Genomic DNA, 16,335 nt, shown 5'->3' on the forward strand with positions numbered 1-16,335 from the left:
CTTCAGTGGTGCCGACCCCTCAGAGCAACAGTGACCTCAGCGGTGCTGACCCCCTCAGAGCAACAGTGACCTCAGTGGTGCCGATCCCTCAGAGCAACAGTGACCTCAGTGGTGCCGACCCCTCAGAGCAACAGTGACCTCAGTGGTGCCGACCCCCTCAGAGCAACAGTGACCTCAGTGGTGCCGATCCCTCAGAGCAACAGTGACCTCAGTGGTGCCGACCCCTCAGCGCAACAGTAACTTCAGTGGTGCCGACCCCTCAGAGCAACAGTGACCTCAGCGGTGCTGACCCCCTCAGAGCAACAGTGACCTCAGTGGTGCCGATCCCTCAGAGCAACAGTGACCTCAGTGGTGCCGACCCCTCAGAGCAACAGTGACCTCAGCTAAATTAAAAATTGTCTAAATTTGCTATTTATGCATGGAAGACAGTTCTAGATACTAGTAATGGGTTTCCTGCATAAATAGCAACCCCTTAATGTCATACAGGCCTTCGTATTAACTATTTGAATTACTGGAACTTTCGTACTCCTCATCGGCTGAAAATACTCCTCAAAAATGGTAAGAGGAGTATTTTTACTCTTCCAGAAAAAATGTAGCGCGACCTCTGATGGAGACATACCAGGGAATAAGAAGGAAAGATGAAAGGGGTGGACAATATCAGGCTGTGGAAAAGCTGGGTGCAGCAGTTAGCTTCAATGGATAATATCATTATACAGCACTAAAAAATCATATGTACCCTAAAATAGTACCAACAAAATTGCCACCTTATCCCGTAGTTTCCAAAATGGGGTCACTTTTTTGGAGTTTCTACCCTAGGGGTGCATCAGGGGGGCTTCAAATGGGACATGGTGTCAAAAAAACCAGTCCAGCAAAATCTGCCTTCCAAGAACCATATGGTGCGTTGTGGGAAAATGCGCGATTTTTCCCCGCGAGTGCAAAGCGTTTTAATGCGTTTTGCACGCGCGTGAGAAAAATCGGCATGTTTGTTACCCAAGTTCGGGTTTGGGTTAGGTGTTGTGTAGATTTTATTATTTTTCCTTATAACATGGTTATAAGGGAAAATAATAGCATTCTTAATACAGAATGCTTAGTAAAATAGGGCTGGAGGGGTTAAATTTTTTTATTTATTTAACTCACCTCATCCACTTGTTCGCGCAGCCCGGCTTCTCTTCTGTCTTCTTTGATGACAGGAGGAAAAGGACCTTTGGTGACATCACTGCACTCATCACATGGTCCGTCACATGATCCATCACTATGAGCGCAGTGATGTCATCAAAGGTCCTTTACCCAGGTCCAGAAGAAAGAAGAGATGCCGGCTGCGCGAACAAGTGGATTAAGGTCAGTTAAATAATTTTTTATTTTTTTTAACCCCTCCATCCCTATTTTACTAAGCATTCTGTATTCAGAATGCTATTATTTTCCCTTATAACCATGTTATAAGGGAAAATAATAATGATCGGGTCCCCATCCCGATCGTCTCCTAGCAACCGTGTGTGAAAATCGCACCGCATATGCACTTGCTTGCGGATGCTTGCGATTTTCAAGCAGCCCCATTCAATTCTATGGGGCCTGCGTAGCATGCTGCTATTTTCACGCAACGCACAAGTTATGCGTGAAAATCTCCGCTCATGTGCAGAGCCCCATAGAAATGAATGAGTTCGGATTCAGTGCGGGTGCAATGCGTTCACCTCACGCATTGCACCCGTGTGGAAATCTCGCCCGTGTGAAAGGAGCCAAAGGGTTAACAAAGTTTGTAAAATCAGTTTTGAATAGTTTGAGGGGTGTCGTTTCTAAAATGGGGTCACTTTTTTAGAGTTTCTACTCTAGGGGTGCATCAGGGGGTCTTCAAATGTTACATAGTTAATACGGTTGAAAAAAGACAAAACGTCCATCAAGTTCCACCAAGGGATCGGTGGGGATGTGAATCCCTGAAGGAAGTGACTCAGATTTCTACACGTTTTCATAAGCATTTATGTTTTTTACTTTTAAGAATTCGTCTAAACCCTTTATAAACCCGTCCCCTGTTCCTGCTGTGATCACGTCCTGAGGTCTCTATTCCATAGCTTCACAGCCCTTACAGTAAAGAAGCTTTGATTCTTCCGGAGACTGAACTTTTTCCTCTCCAGTCGGAGGCAGCGCCTCCTCGTCTTTTGAGGACATTTTACATGGAACAGCTTTTCACCGTATTTTTTGTATGGCCATTTATATAGTTGTACAGGTTAATCATGTCCCCCCCTTAGGCTACTTTCACACTAGCGTTCGGGTGTCCGCTCGTGCGCACCGTTTGAAGGGGCTCACGAGCGGCCCCGAACGCATCCGTCTGGCCCCAATGCATTCTCAGTGGAGGCGGATCCACTGAGAATGCATCCGCCTGCCAGCGTTCAGCCTCCGCTCCGCTCAGTGAGCGGACACCTGAACGCTGCTTGCAGCGTTCGGGTGTCCGCCTGGCCGTGCGGAGGCGAGCGGATCCGTCCACACTTACAATGTAAGTCAATGGGGACGGATCCGCTTGAAGATGACACTATATGGCTCAATCTTCAAGCGGATCCGTTCCCCATTGACTTTCAATGTAAAGTCTGAACGGATCCGCTCAGACAACTTTCACACTTAGAAAATTTTCTAAGTTTTAATGCAGACGGATCCGTTCTGAACGGATGCGAACGTCTGCATTATCGGAGCGGATCCGTCTGATGAAACATCAGACGGATCCGGTCCGAACGCAAGTGTGAAAGTAGCCTTAGACGTCTCTTCTCAAGACTAAATAAATGTAATTCTTTTAATCTTTCTTCATAACTAAGACCCTCCAGGCCCCTTCTCAGTTTAGTCGCTCTCCTCTGTACTCTCTCCAGCTCCAGGGCGTCCTTTCTATGGACTGGTGCCCAGAACTGGACTGCGTATTCCAGATGAGGCCGCACCAACGCTTTGTAAAGTGGTAATATTACATCCCTGCCCCGCGAGTCCATGCCCCGTTTAATGCATGACAATATCCTGGTGGCCTTAGAAGCAGCTGATTGACATTGTGCTGTTATTTAATCTACCATCCACAAGGACACCCAAATCCTTCTCCATAAGTGACTCTCCCAGTGTCACATCCCCTAGGACATACACTGCGTGCAGAATTATTAGGCAAATGAGTATTTTGACCACATCATCCTCTTTATGCATGTTGTCTTACTCCAAGCTGTATAGGCTCGAAAGCCTACTACCAATTAAGCATATTAGGTGATGTGCATCTCTGTAATGAGAAGGGGTGTGGTCTAATGACATCAACACCCTATATCAGGTGTGCATAATTATTAGGCAACTTCCTTTCCTTTGGCAAAATGGGTCAAAAGAAGGACTTGACAGGCTCAGAAAAGTCAAAAATAGTGAGATATCTTGCAGAGGGATGCAGCACTCTTAAAATTGCAAAGCTTCTGAAGCGTGATCATCGAATAATCAAGCGTTTCATTCAAAATAGTCAACAGGGTCGCAAGAAGCGTGTGGAAAAACCAAGGCGCAAAATAACTGCCCATGAACTGAGAAAAGTCAAGCGTACAGCTGCCAGGATGCCACTTGCCACCAGTTTGGCCATATTTCAGAGCTGCAACATCACTGGAGTGCCCAAAAGCACAAGGTGTGCAATACTCAGAGACATGGCCAAGGTAAGAAAGGCTGAAAGACGACCACCACTGAACAAGACACACAAGCTGAAACGTCAAGACTGGGCCAAGAAATATCTCAAGACTGATTTTTCTAAGGTTTTATGGACTGATGAAATGAGAGTGAGTCTTGATGGGCCAGATGGATGGGCCCGTGGCTGGATTGGTAAAGGGCAGAGAGCTCCAGTCCGACTCAGACGCCAGCAAGGTGGAGGTGGAGTACTGGTTTGGGCTGGTATCATCAAAGATGACCTTGTGGGGCCTTTTCGGGTTGAGGATGGAGTCAAGCTCAACTCCCAGTCCTACTGCCAGTTTCTGGAAGACACCTTCTTCAAGCAGTGGTACAGGAAGAAGTCTGCATCCTTCAAGAAAAACATGATTTTCATGCAGGACAATGCTCCATCACACGCGTCCAAGTACTCCACAGCGTGGCTGGCAAGAAAGGGTATAAAAGAAGAAAATCTAATGACATGGCCTCCTTGTTCACCTGATCTGAACCCCATTGAGAACCTGTGTTCCATCATCAAATGTGAGATTTACAAGGAGGGAAAACAGTACACCTCTCTGAACAGTGTCTGGGAGGCTGTGGTTGCTGCTGCATGCAATGTTGATGGTGAACAGATCAAAACACTGACAGAATCCATGGATGGCAGGCTTTTGAGTGTCCTTGCAAAGAAAGGTGGCTATATTGGTCACTGATTTGTTTTTGTTTTGTTTTTGAATGTCAGAAATGTATATTTGTGAATGTTGAGATGTTATATTGGTTTCACTGGTAAAAATAAATAATTGAAATGGGTATATATTTGTTTTTTGTTAAGTTGCCTAATAATTATGCACAGTAATAGTCACCTGCACACACAGATATCCCCCTAAAATAGCTAAAACTAAAAACAAACTAAAAACTACTTCCAAAAATATTCTGCTTTGATATTAATGAGTTTTTTGGGTTCATTTAGAACATGGTTGTTGTTCAATAATAAAATTAATCCTCAAAAATACAACTTGCCTAATAATTCTGCACTCCCTGTATGAAGCACGGAGATTATTACTACCAAGATGCAGAACTTTGCATTTATCCACATTAAACCTCATTTGCCAAGTTGATGCCCAATCACTCAGAGTGTCCCAGTCAGCTTGTAGTTTATGGACATCTTCCATAGACCGTACAGCACTACACAGCTCAGTGTCATCTGCAGAAATAGAGATGGTGCTATTAACCCTGTCCTCGATATCATTAATAATAGAGGACCCAGCACTGAACCTTGGGGGGTCACCACTTATAACCCGGGACCGTTCTGAATAGGAATCACTGACCACAACTCTCTGGACACGGTCCTTCAGCCAGTTTTCAATCCAATGACAGACTATACTTTCCAAGCCTATAGACCAGTGGTGGCGAACCTATGGCACGGGTGCCAGAGGCAACATTCAGAGCCCTTTCTGTGGGCACCCACACCCTGTAAAAAGTCTATGGTGTACCAATATGCCCTAGACTTTTCCTGCCATTCATCAGCGCCGGGCGCACTATGGACAGCACAGGCAGCGCACTGAATGTAGGCAGCTATTATTGCTGAATGATAAAGTACATGGAATATATACTATATTGGACTGTAGTATTCAGGGTAAATTGCCGTGTTGGCACTTTGCTATAAATATGAGGGTTTTGGGTTACAGTTTGGGCACTTGGTCTGTAACAGGTTAGCCATCACTGCTATAGTCCTTACTTTACTTATTAAGCGTCTATGAGGGACGGGATCAAAAGCCTCAGCAAAATCCAGAAACACAACATCCACAGCCGCCCCACTGTCCAGAGTACTACTCACCTCACTACATCCACAGCCGCCCCTCTGTCCAGAGTACTACTCACCTCACTACATCCACAGCCGCCCCACTGTCCAGAGTACTACTCACCTCACTACATCCACAGCCGCCCCACTGTCCAGAGTACTACTCACCTCACTACATCCACAGCCGCCCCTCTGTCCAGGCCTCTACTCACCTCACTACATCCACAGCCGCCCCTCTGTCCAGGCTACTACTCACCTCACTACATCCACAGCCGCCCCTCTGTCCAGGCTACTACTTACCTCACTACATCCACAGCCGCCCCTCTGTCCAGGCTACTACTTACCTCACTACATCCACAGCCGCCCCTCTGTCCAGGCTTCTACTCACCTCACTGCATCCACAGCCACCCCTCTGTCCAGTCTACTACTTACCTCACTACATCCACAGCCGCCCCTCTGTCCAGGCTACTACTTACCTCACTACATCCACAGCCGCCCCTCTGTCCAGGCTACTACTCACCTCACTACATCCACAGCCGCCCCTCTGTCCAGGCTTCTACTCACCTCACTACATCCACAGCCGCCCCTCTGTCCAGGCTACTACTTACCTCACTACATCTACAGCCGCCCCTCTGTCCAGGCTACTACTTACCTCACTACATCCACAGCCGCCCCTCTGTCCAGTCTACTACTTACCTCACTATATCCACAGCCGCCCCTCTGTCCAGGCTACTACTTACCTCACTACATCCACAGCCGCCCCTCTGTCCAGTCTACTACTTACCTCACTACATCCACAGCCGCCCCTCTGTCCAGTCTACTACTCACCTCACTACATCCACAGCCGCCCCTCTGTCCAGGCTACTACTTACCTCACTACATCCACAACCGCCCCTCTGTCCAGTCTACTACTTACCTCACTACATCCACAGCCGCCCCTCTGTCCAGTCTTCTACTTACCTCACTACATCCACAGCCACCCCTCTGTCCAGTCTACTACTTACCTCACTACATCCACAGCCGCAAGTCACGAGGGTATCAAGAGCCACGTCCGACTCCGTTATACCCGGGGTCAGGAAGTCGCAGCGGGTGGCTGCGCGCTCTATATCTAAAGATCACGGTGTTTCTTAGTTATTGTTTTCTGTGTTTGCCTTGCTGTCCTTTTTGTCTCTCCCAGGGATCCGTAGCTTCTCCTCCTCAGCTGTTTCTTGTCTGCCACTCCCTACCTCCTTATATTCTCCCCTCACACTTCTCTAGTTGCCAGTTATAGAGCTTCCTGCCTGGACATCTATACTGACCCACTGGAGTGGTTAATCCTGGTTGTTGTTCCTGTGTGCTACCCTCCGGATCCCTGTGTGCTTCCCTCCGGATCCCTGTTTGGCTTATTGTTGTCTCCTGTTGTCGCCCACCTGGGAATATATGTGGAGTCTGTGTTGTCTGTCCTCCCCTTGGTGTTTTCCCTTAGAGTTAGTGGTGCGGACTAGTGTTCCCATCGCCCTGTTCACTACCTAGGGCTCAGCTCAGGGAAAGCCAGGGCTTTAGGCACGTGATCGGCGTACGGGTGAGGAACCCGTCTAGGGACGTCAGGGCAGCCAGGTGCCAGCCGCCAGGTGAGTCAGGGGTCACCATCTTCCCTCTCACTTGGGCAGGGCCTTCCTCGTTCCCTCCCTCTGTGTCACGTATGTGATAGCCACGCCGACCGTGATACCGCCCCTCTGTCCAGTCTACTACTTACCTCACTACATCCACAGCCGCCCCTCTGTCTTACCTCACTACATCCACAGCCGCCCCTCTGTCCAGTCTACTACTTACCTCACTACATCCACAGCCGCCCCTCTGTCCAGTCTACTACTTACCTCACTACATCCACAGCCGCCCTTCTGTCCAGGCTACTACTTACCTCACTACATCCACAGCCACCCCTCTGTCCAGTCTACTACTTACCTCACTACATCCACAGCCGCCCCTCTGTCCAGGCTACTACTTACCTCACTACATCCACAGCCGCCCCTCTGTCCAGTCTACTACTTACCTCACTACATCCACAGCCACCCCTCTGTCCAGGCTACTACTTACCTCACTACATCCACAGCCGCCCCTCTGTCCAGTCTACTACTTACCTCACTACATCCACAGCCGCCCCTCTGTCCAGTCTACTACTTACCTCACTACATCCACAGCCGCCCCTCTGTCCAGTCTACTACTTACCTCACTACATCCACAGCCGCCCCTCTGTCCAGGCTACTACTTACCTCACTACATCCACAGCTGCCCCTCTGTCCAATCTACTACTTACCTCACTACATCCACAGCCACCCCTCTGTCCAGTCTACTACTTACCTCACTACATCCACAGCCGCCCCTCTGTCCAGTCTACTACTTACCTCACTACATCCACAGCCGCCCCTCTGTCCAGTCTACTACTTACCTCACTACATCCACAGCCGCCCCTCTGTCCAGGCTACTACTCACCTCACTACATCCACTGCCACCCCTCTGTCCAGTCTACTACTTACCTCACTACATCCACAGCCGCCCCTTTGTCCAGTCTACTTCTTACCTCACTACATCCACAGCCGCCCCTCTGTCCAGGCTACTACTTACCTCACTACATCCACAGCCGCCCCTCTGTCTTACCTCACTACATCCACAGCCGCCCCTCTGTCCAGTCTACTACTTACCTCACTACATCCACAGCCGCCTCTCTGTCCAGTCTACTACTCACCTCACTACATCCACAGCCGCCCCTCTGTCCAGGCTACTACTTACCTCACTACATCCACAGCCGCCCCTCTGTCCAGTCTACTACTTACCTCACTACATCCACAGCCGCCCCTCTGTCCAGGCTACTATTTACCTCACAACATCCACAGCCGCCCCTCTGTCCAGTCTACTACTCACCTCACTACATCCACAGCCGCCCCTCTGTCCAGGCTACTACTTACCTCACTACATCCACAGCCGCCCCTCTGTCCAGTCTACTACTTACCTCACTACATCCACAGCCGCCCCTCTGTCCAGTCTACCACTTACCTCACTACATCCACAGCCGCCCCTCTGTCCAGGCTTCTACTCACCTCACTACATCCACAGCCGCCCCTCTGTCCAGTCTACTACTTACCTCAGTACATCCACAGCCGCCCCTCTGTCCAGGCTTCTACTCACCTCACTACATCCACAGCCACCCCTCTGTCCAGGCTTCTACTCACTTAACTATATCCACAGCCGCCCCTCTGTCCTAGGTTCTACCTACCTCACTACATCCACAGCCGCCCCTCTGTCCAGGCTACTTCTCACCTCACTACATCCACAGCCGCCCCTCTGTCCTAGGTTCTACCTACCTCACTACATCCACAGCCGTCCCTCTGTCCAGGCTTTTTCTCACCTCACTACATCCACAGCCGCTTCTCTGTCCAGTCTACTACTTACCTCACTACATCCACAGCCTCCCCTCTGTCCAGGCTTCTACTCACCTCACTATATCCACAGCCGCCCCTCTGTCCTAGGTTCTACCTACCTCACTTCATCCACAGCCGCCCCTCTGTCCAGGCTACTTCTCACCTCACTACATCCACAGCCGCCCCTCTGTCCTAGGTTCTACCTACCTCACTACATCCACAGCCGTCCCTCTGTCCAGGCTACTTCTCACCTCACTACATCCACAGCCGCCCCTCTGTCCAGTCTACTACTTACCTCACTATATCCATAGCCGCCCCTCTGTCCAGGTTTCTACTCACCTCACTACATCCACAGCCACCCCTCTGTCCAGGCTTCTACTCACCTCACTATATCCACAGCCGCCCCTCTGTCCTAAGTTCTACCTACCTCACTACATCCACAGCCGCCCCTCTGTCCAGGCTACTTCTCACCTCACTACATCCACAGCCGCCCCTCTGTCCTAGGTTCTACCTACCTCACTACATCCACAGCCGTCCCTCTGTCCAGGCTACTACTCACCTCACTACATCCACAGACGCCCCTCTGTCCAGGCTTCTACTCACCTCACTACATCCACAGCCGACCCTCTGTCCAGGCTACTTCTCACCTCACTACATCCACAGCCGCCCCTCTGTCCAGGCTTCTACTCACCTCACTACATCCACAGCCGCCCCTCTGTCCAGGCTTCTACTCCCTCACTATATCCACAGCCACCCTTCTGTCCGGGCTTCTACTCACCTCACTACATCCACAGCCGCCCCTCTGTCCAGGCTTCTACTCACCTCACTACATCCACAGCCGCCCCTCTGTCCGGGCTTCTACTCACCTCACTACATCCACAGCCGCCACTCTGTCCAGGCTTCTACTTACCTCACTACATCCACAGCTGCCCCTCTGTCCAGGTTACTACTCACCTCCTCATAAAAACAAATCAGGTTAGACTGACAACTTCTGTCCTTGGTAAGCCCATGTTGGTTATCACTTATAATATTATTTATAGTCATATACTCCTGTATATAGTCCCTTAAGATTCCTTCAAACATTTTTCCCACAACAGAAGTTAAACTAACTGGTCTATAATTACCTGTGGGGGACCTTGATCCTTTTTTGAATATGGGCACCACGTTTGCCTTGCGCCAATCACTTGGCACTGTACCAGTCCCTAGAGAATCCTTAAAAATAATAAACAGGGGCACAGCAATGACTGAACTGAGCTCTTTAAGCACTCCTAGGTGTAATCCATCTGGACCTGGAGTTTTGTTCACATTTACCCTATTTAACTTCTCTTGGACCATATCTACAGTTAGCCAATTGAGTATATCACTGGATGTACTAACAGCCCCAGCACCACAGATATCAGCTCCTTTCTCTTCTTTTGCATATACAGAGCTAAAAATCCTATTTAGGAACTCTGCCTTTTCCTTATCTTCAGTGACTAGCCCCCATTTAGGGGACCTACCAGCTCAGACCTAGTTTTTTTTAGCATTTATATATTTAAAAAACTTTTTGTGATTTGTTTTGCTTTCCTTTGCTACCTGCTGTTCGTTTTGTATCTTTGCTAATTTTATCTCCTTTTTGCAGATTTTATAAAGCCCTTTGTAATTTTCAAACACTACAGCTGACCCCTCAGATTTGTATTTTTTAAATGCCCTCTTTTTGTCTTTTATTACTCTTTTTACAGTAGCTGTAAGCCATGGGGTTTAATTTTAGCTGTTGACATGGCAGCTTAAAAATATCCCAGTGAAATCTGCCCTCAAAAAATCATATGGCGTTCCTTTCCTTCTGCGCCCTGCCATGTGCCAGTACAGCAGTTTATGACCACATATGGGGTGTTTCTGTAAACTACAGAATCAGGGCAATAAATATTGAGTTTTGTTTGGCTGTTAACCCTTGCTTTGTAACTGAAAAAATTGAAAATCTGCCAAAAAAAGTGAAATTCAGAAATTTTCCATTTACCATTAATTCTTGTGGAACACTAAAGGATTAACAAAGTTTGTAAAATCAGTTTTTACTACCTTGAGGGGTGTAGTTTCTAAAATGGGGTCATTTTGGGTGGTTTCTATTATGTAAGCCTCACAAAGTGACTTCAGACCTGAACTGGTCCTTAACCCCTTAAGGACCGGGCTCATTTTCACCTTAAGGACCAGGCCATTTTTTGCAAATCTAACCAGTGTGTCACTTTGTGTGAATAGAATCCACAGGATTTGCTTTATGCTGCTAAAGATAAAACAGGGTGCACCATAGGATAATACCGTTTGTAAACAGGTAAATAAATGGTTCCAATACAAGGCTCACCTTTAATGGTTGTGCTTCCTGTAGGCACAACTCTAGTGAAAGCTTGTCCAAATTTTTATTTCTCTACTTCTATAATACATAGTAATACCTCCAAAAATAGTTATTACTTTACATTTCCCATATGTCTACTTCATGTTTGGATCAATTTGTGAATGCCATTTTATTTTTTGGGGACGTTAGAAGGCTTAGAAGTTTAGAAGCAAATCTTGAAGTTTTTCAGAAAATTTCCAAAACCTACTTCTTAACCTCTTAAGGACACAGGCTTTACAGGTACGCCCTGTGTATTTCCGATCACCGCCGCGTGGCGTGTGGTGATCGGAACAGAGTGCCTGCTGAAATCATTCAGCAGGCACTCTGGGACAATGCTGAGGGGGGATTACAGCTAAGAGTGCTTAAAGACTGAAGATTTTCTCCCGGCCGGGCCGCGCAATGTCCTGAACGCGCACGCCACCGCGCATGCGCCATGCTGACTTATTCCTGGCCTGTATAGTACAGAGCCGGCGTGCGCGTTCGCGGCTCTGTACTATACTGGCCAGGAAGAAGTCATCATGGCGCATGCGCGGCGGCGTGCGCGTTCAGGACATTGCGCGGCCCGGCCGGGAGAGAATCTTCAGTCTTCTGTGCAAGCGCGGCCCTGCGGGATTCGACAGGAGAGGTGGCCGTAACCAGGGGAGACCAAAGACAACATCAGGTAAGAGGGGACTTATTTTCTAAAAAAAGGGTGGGAATTGGGTAAGGACAGCAGAGCTGTCCTTACAGCTACTGTAAAAAGAGTAATAAAAGTTTTCCACGCACGCACACATACACACACTCCCCTATGGCCCGCCAGACGTTCTCGGCTGAGGAGGCATACGCCCTGCGTGTCTCCGACTCCGAGAGCCCCAGTGAGGACGAGGATGACCCCACTTTCCTGGTAACCTGCACTACATACTTTTCACCACTAGAGGTCTCTAACACACTACTTATATATTGCAGACACAGGAAGTGAGAGGGGAGTAGAGAATAGGAGTGGAGGAGGCAGGAGAGGAGACAGTCTTGTTTCTGTCCTCCTGGTTTCGACTATTGAGTCCAAAGATGAGGACTATAGGATCCTACGCTGTAGAGTACCCTTCCGGGGTATCAAGTGGATTATGACTTTGAAGACCACAACCTGTTCATATAATAAAGCAGAGTGTTTGCCTGCCATGAGGGAGATCCCTCTTGGGTTGTTGGATCATTGAACTAAAGACTATATTGGCAAAGGAAGGTAACTGTCATTTATCAGACTCCCGACTCCTTTGCATCAGGTGGAGAGATTCTAGGCTTCCGGCAGCTCCACCATAATCAAGGACAGAAAGGCCATCTGTCAGAATACTTATTTACAGAGGATCTAAACTAATAGCAAAAGGTTGAGGAATCAGAGCAAGACCAGGAACCAAACACAAGTAAGAACATCACCTTCACTCAAGTGGGCTGAAGGTAACCTATGCACTTCACCATAAGTAGCCTGCTACTTAGGATTTTGCAGCTTTGCCCTTTTTGCCATTTGTATGAAAGACAAAGTGATGTTATTGGATGCCTTACTACATCTGGCAAGTAAAGTTTCTGCCTGGTTAAACCACTGCCTCTCTCATCATTCCACTTCTCCTCCTCATTGCACCTAACGGTGCTGGCGTCACGAACCAGGGGCCCAGCCGCAAAAGCACCTTACACCAATTACCATCAAGGGCACCTTAACCAACATCTGGCTGGTGTTCCCTGCTACCGAGAGTGCCCCGGATGATTTCGTGCTGTCTTCCCATCCACTGCACTGCCGGCCCCAAGGGACAACTAAACCGTGAGTACTACTATCCTCGGCATCTTATCACTAGTACGTTCACGCGCGCATCCTCCATAGGGTGTCCGGGCATGCTGCATAAATTGGCGTCACGAACAGGATAATTAAAAACTCCTCTGTGCCTTTAAATGAATTGTACACCGTGTATTGACCATATGCATTGTCTAGTTGAGAGACTTTATATGTGCTGGAATACAAACGTCTTTATAAAGCTGCAGAATTGCTTAAACCACTTGACAGTTGCACAGGGATACTGTACAAGACCCCTACTGTCGAATTGCATAGTTGAAAACGGGAAGAAAAAAAAAATCAAATTTTTGTGTCAGTACAACTGATTGCTGTCAGTGAATGGACTTTTCTAGGCATCTAAAATGGCCGCCTGAAGCTTCTTTATTAATTTGTGCTGTGCCATCACTGTGAAAGAAGTGGTGACACCCCCATGTAGTAGCAGAAAAATGTAACACTGCCCCTTAAAAGTGCGGGAAAATAATTCTGACTGCGCCACAAGATGCCTAACATGGATTACAATGTCTGCCCCCCCCCCCCCCCCCCATGCAAGTGAACCTAGGGGGTAGGCTGGAGAAAAGGCAGAGTTTGTGTGACAACTGGACTTTCTTACTTGATTTTGTCATGTGTGTTGGCTCCGAGAGAAACATGGCATCGCCGCCCGAGGTAGCAAGTGTGCCTGGTGATCCACGAGAAGCTAGAAGGACTGAGGAGCTGCCGCCTTACCCCTATCCGCAGCCAAAAGGTGGAAACTGAAGTTACCAGAGAGCCATTCTGGAGCCTGTCGCTGAGCAACCCCCGAGCCCCAGAAAGACCAGCTGGGTTTGGGACACCTGACCCCCTATGGCAGACATTAATGGCGGAGGTACGTGATGCCGCTATCGCCAGAACCAATAAGACTAAGGTCTATTTTGAGGAGCTTACCAAATGGCTGATAGAACACCCAGGAGAAGGTCAACCTCAGCTGGAGAGGCGAGAAGGAATTGTGCTGTCGTTTGACAAAGAGAAGGGGTTCAGATTTCTAAAAGACCAGGGCACGGGCAGAGACTATTTTGTGAATCGGCGGTCTGTCAAGAGGACCTACCTGGCCGGTCGGCTACATAACCTCTAGGTGGGAGAGTCTGTGGAATTTACTCGCGCAGAGGGCCTGTGAGGCCCGTACGCCATCGCGGTATCCCGACCACCGCCAGAGCTGGAAAACTGGTAAGAGCTGGATGACATCACTGAGACTAGTAGTGAATCAGCAGCCCCACCAGCGCCTGTCCGGGCCACATACCAGCATCAAGCTTCCTCCGTTGGGCCTAATATATTCTGGCAGTGGAGGTGGCAGATAGGCCCTACCGGTCGCCTGACTTTAGTAGGAGGGCTGAAGATATTGCCGTAGCCGAAGTCAGAGAAAGATTCAGAGGTTACCAGGAGGGCCAACGACAACTCGCCGTACAGTAGCAAATGGGTGTTTGACGAGGCCGCCCGGAGTCAGAGCGCGACAACAATCCCCATGGGCTGCGCACACAAGCCAGAAGAGGATTCCGCCACTGTGGATGCTATTGTACCGGACCCGCTGCAGAGATGGAGACCGGAGAGGCTGACATATACCAGACACAGGATCCGCCCCCAAGCAGAAATCCTTTGAGACTTGTATGCCTCCGCATGCTACGGGGTCTCGACCCGAGGTCCTGTTGCCAAGAATCTCCCCTGGTGGCTGGTGCCCGTTATTGTAGTTCCTGAAGTAGAGAACACTTATTTGTAAGTAGGCCGGATGGCCACTTCTAAAAAAAAAATATAAAAAAGAAAATATTTCTGCCCCACGTAGAACTTGTGCTTGTTGCACCCCCTAGTGGCAGTTCCGAAAACCACTACATAGACTACTGGGACCCTTTAAATGTACTCAGGATTACCTGTTAGACTTGCAGCAGAGCAAAGCCATAACAATTTCCCATTTGCGCATTTTTGTTTTTGTTTGCGCTACATTTTTCCCTTTTTACCCCCTTCTCAGGTTTACTGAGACTTTGATTTAGAAACTTTATACAACATTTTAAGTTATGTACCCAGAAGGACATTTTCTGTGCTTGTTTTATGCAATATTTATGTTTACAACACCAGAACTTTTTGCACTTTAACCCCTTCAGACTATAAATGTTTTACCTCAATGTTGAGTTGGACTTTGCACACTATGGACTGTATTGCTTGTTTTTATACCTACGCCCAGTTTTGTCACTGTCAAGCAAAGAAAAGAGAACAACGCCCATCTTCCCTTTGAGCCAAAGTATTTGACCTCTGATATTTTGATAATGTGTATTTATATGCAACCTCTTTTATGCATTTGATTGTACTGGATTAATTTGAAAAATAATCTAATATATAAAGCTGAGTGTGTGTGTGTATGTCCGCTAAAGGAATCCGCACCGTCGCATTTACAATCACAAAATTTGGCACACAGGTACATCAGGTGTCTGGGAAGGTTTTAGACCAGGTCTCAGCTCTCTAGGATGTACCGTTCCCGAGATATTCCCAAACATGACCCTTATCAGCCAATAGAAGCTCGCAGGTCCTCCAGCCGCCACATACACAGTTTTACTCCATGTTTCCCCAACACCCCAGTATAATAAACATTGGTGGCGCAGTGCACCCCCCCCCAACACCCCAGTATAATAAACATTGGTGGCGCAGTGCACCCCCCCAACACCCCAGTATAATAAACATTGGTGGTGCAGTGCCAATGAGGGTTCAAAAATAAATTAAAAAATTAACTCACCTCCTCCAATTGATCTCGTAGCTGCCGGTCTCCTGTTCTTTCTTCAGGACCTGTCAAAGGACCTGTGGTGACGTCACTGAGCTCATCACATGGTCCATTACCATGGTGATGGATCATGTGATGTACCATGTGATGAGCACAGTGATGTCACCACAGGTCCTTTGACAGGTCCTGAAGAAAGAACAGGAGACCGGCAGCTACGCGATCAATTGGAGGAGGTGAGCTCATTTTTTATTTATTTTTTTAACCCTCAATTGACCTTCTACTAAGCATTCTGTATTAAAGAATGCTATTATTTTCCCTGATAACCATGTTATAAGGGAAAATAATACAGACTTTCATCCTAGCAACCATGCATGAAAATCGCACCGCATCCTCACTTGCTTGCGGATGCTTGCGATTTTCACGCAGCCCCATTAACTTTTATGGGGCCTGCGTTGCGTGAAAAGCGCACAATATAGAGCATGCTGCGATTTTCAAGCAACACACAAGTGATGCGTGAAAAATCACCGCTCATATGCACAGCCCCATAGAAGTGAATGGGTCCGGATTCAGTGCGGGGGCAATGCGTTCACCTCACGCATTGCACCCGCGGAT

The sequence above is a fragment of the Bufo bufo genome, chromosome 4, assembly GCF_905171765.1.
Source record: "Bufo bufo chromosome 4, aBufBuf1.1, whole genome shotgun sequence".
NCBI classification, from domain to species: domain Eukaryota; kingdom Metazoa; phylum Chordata; class Amphibia; order Anura; family Bufonidae; genus Bufo; species Bufo bufo.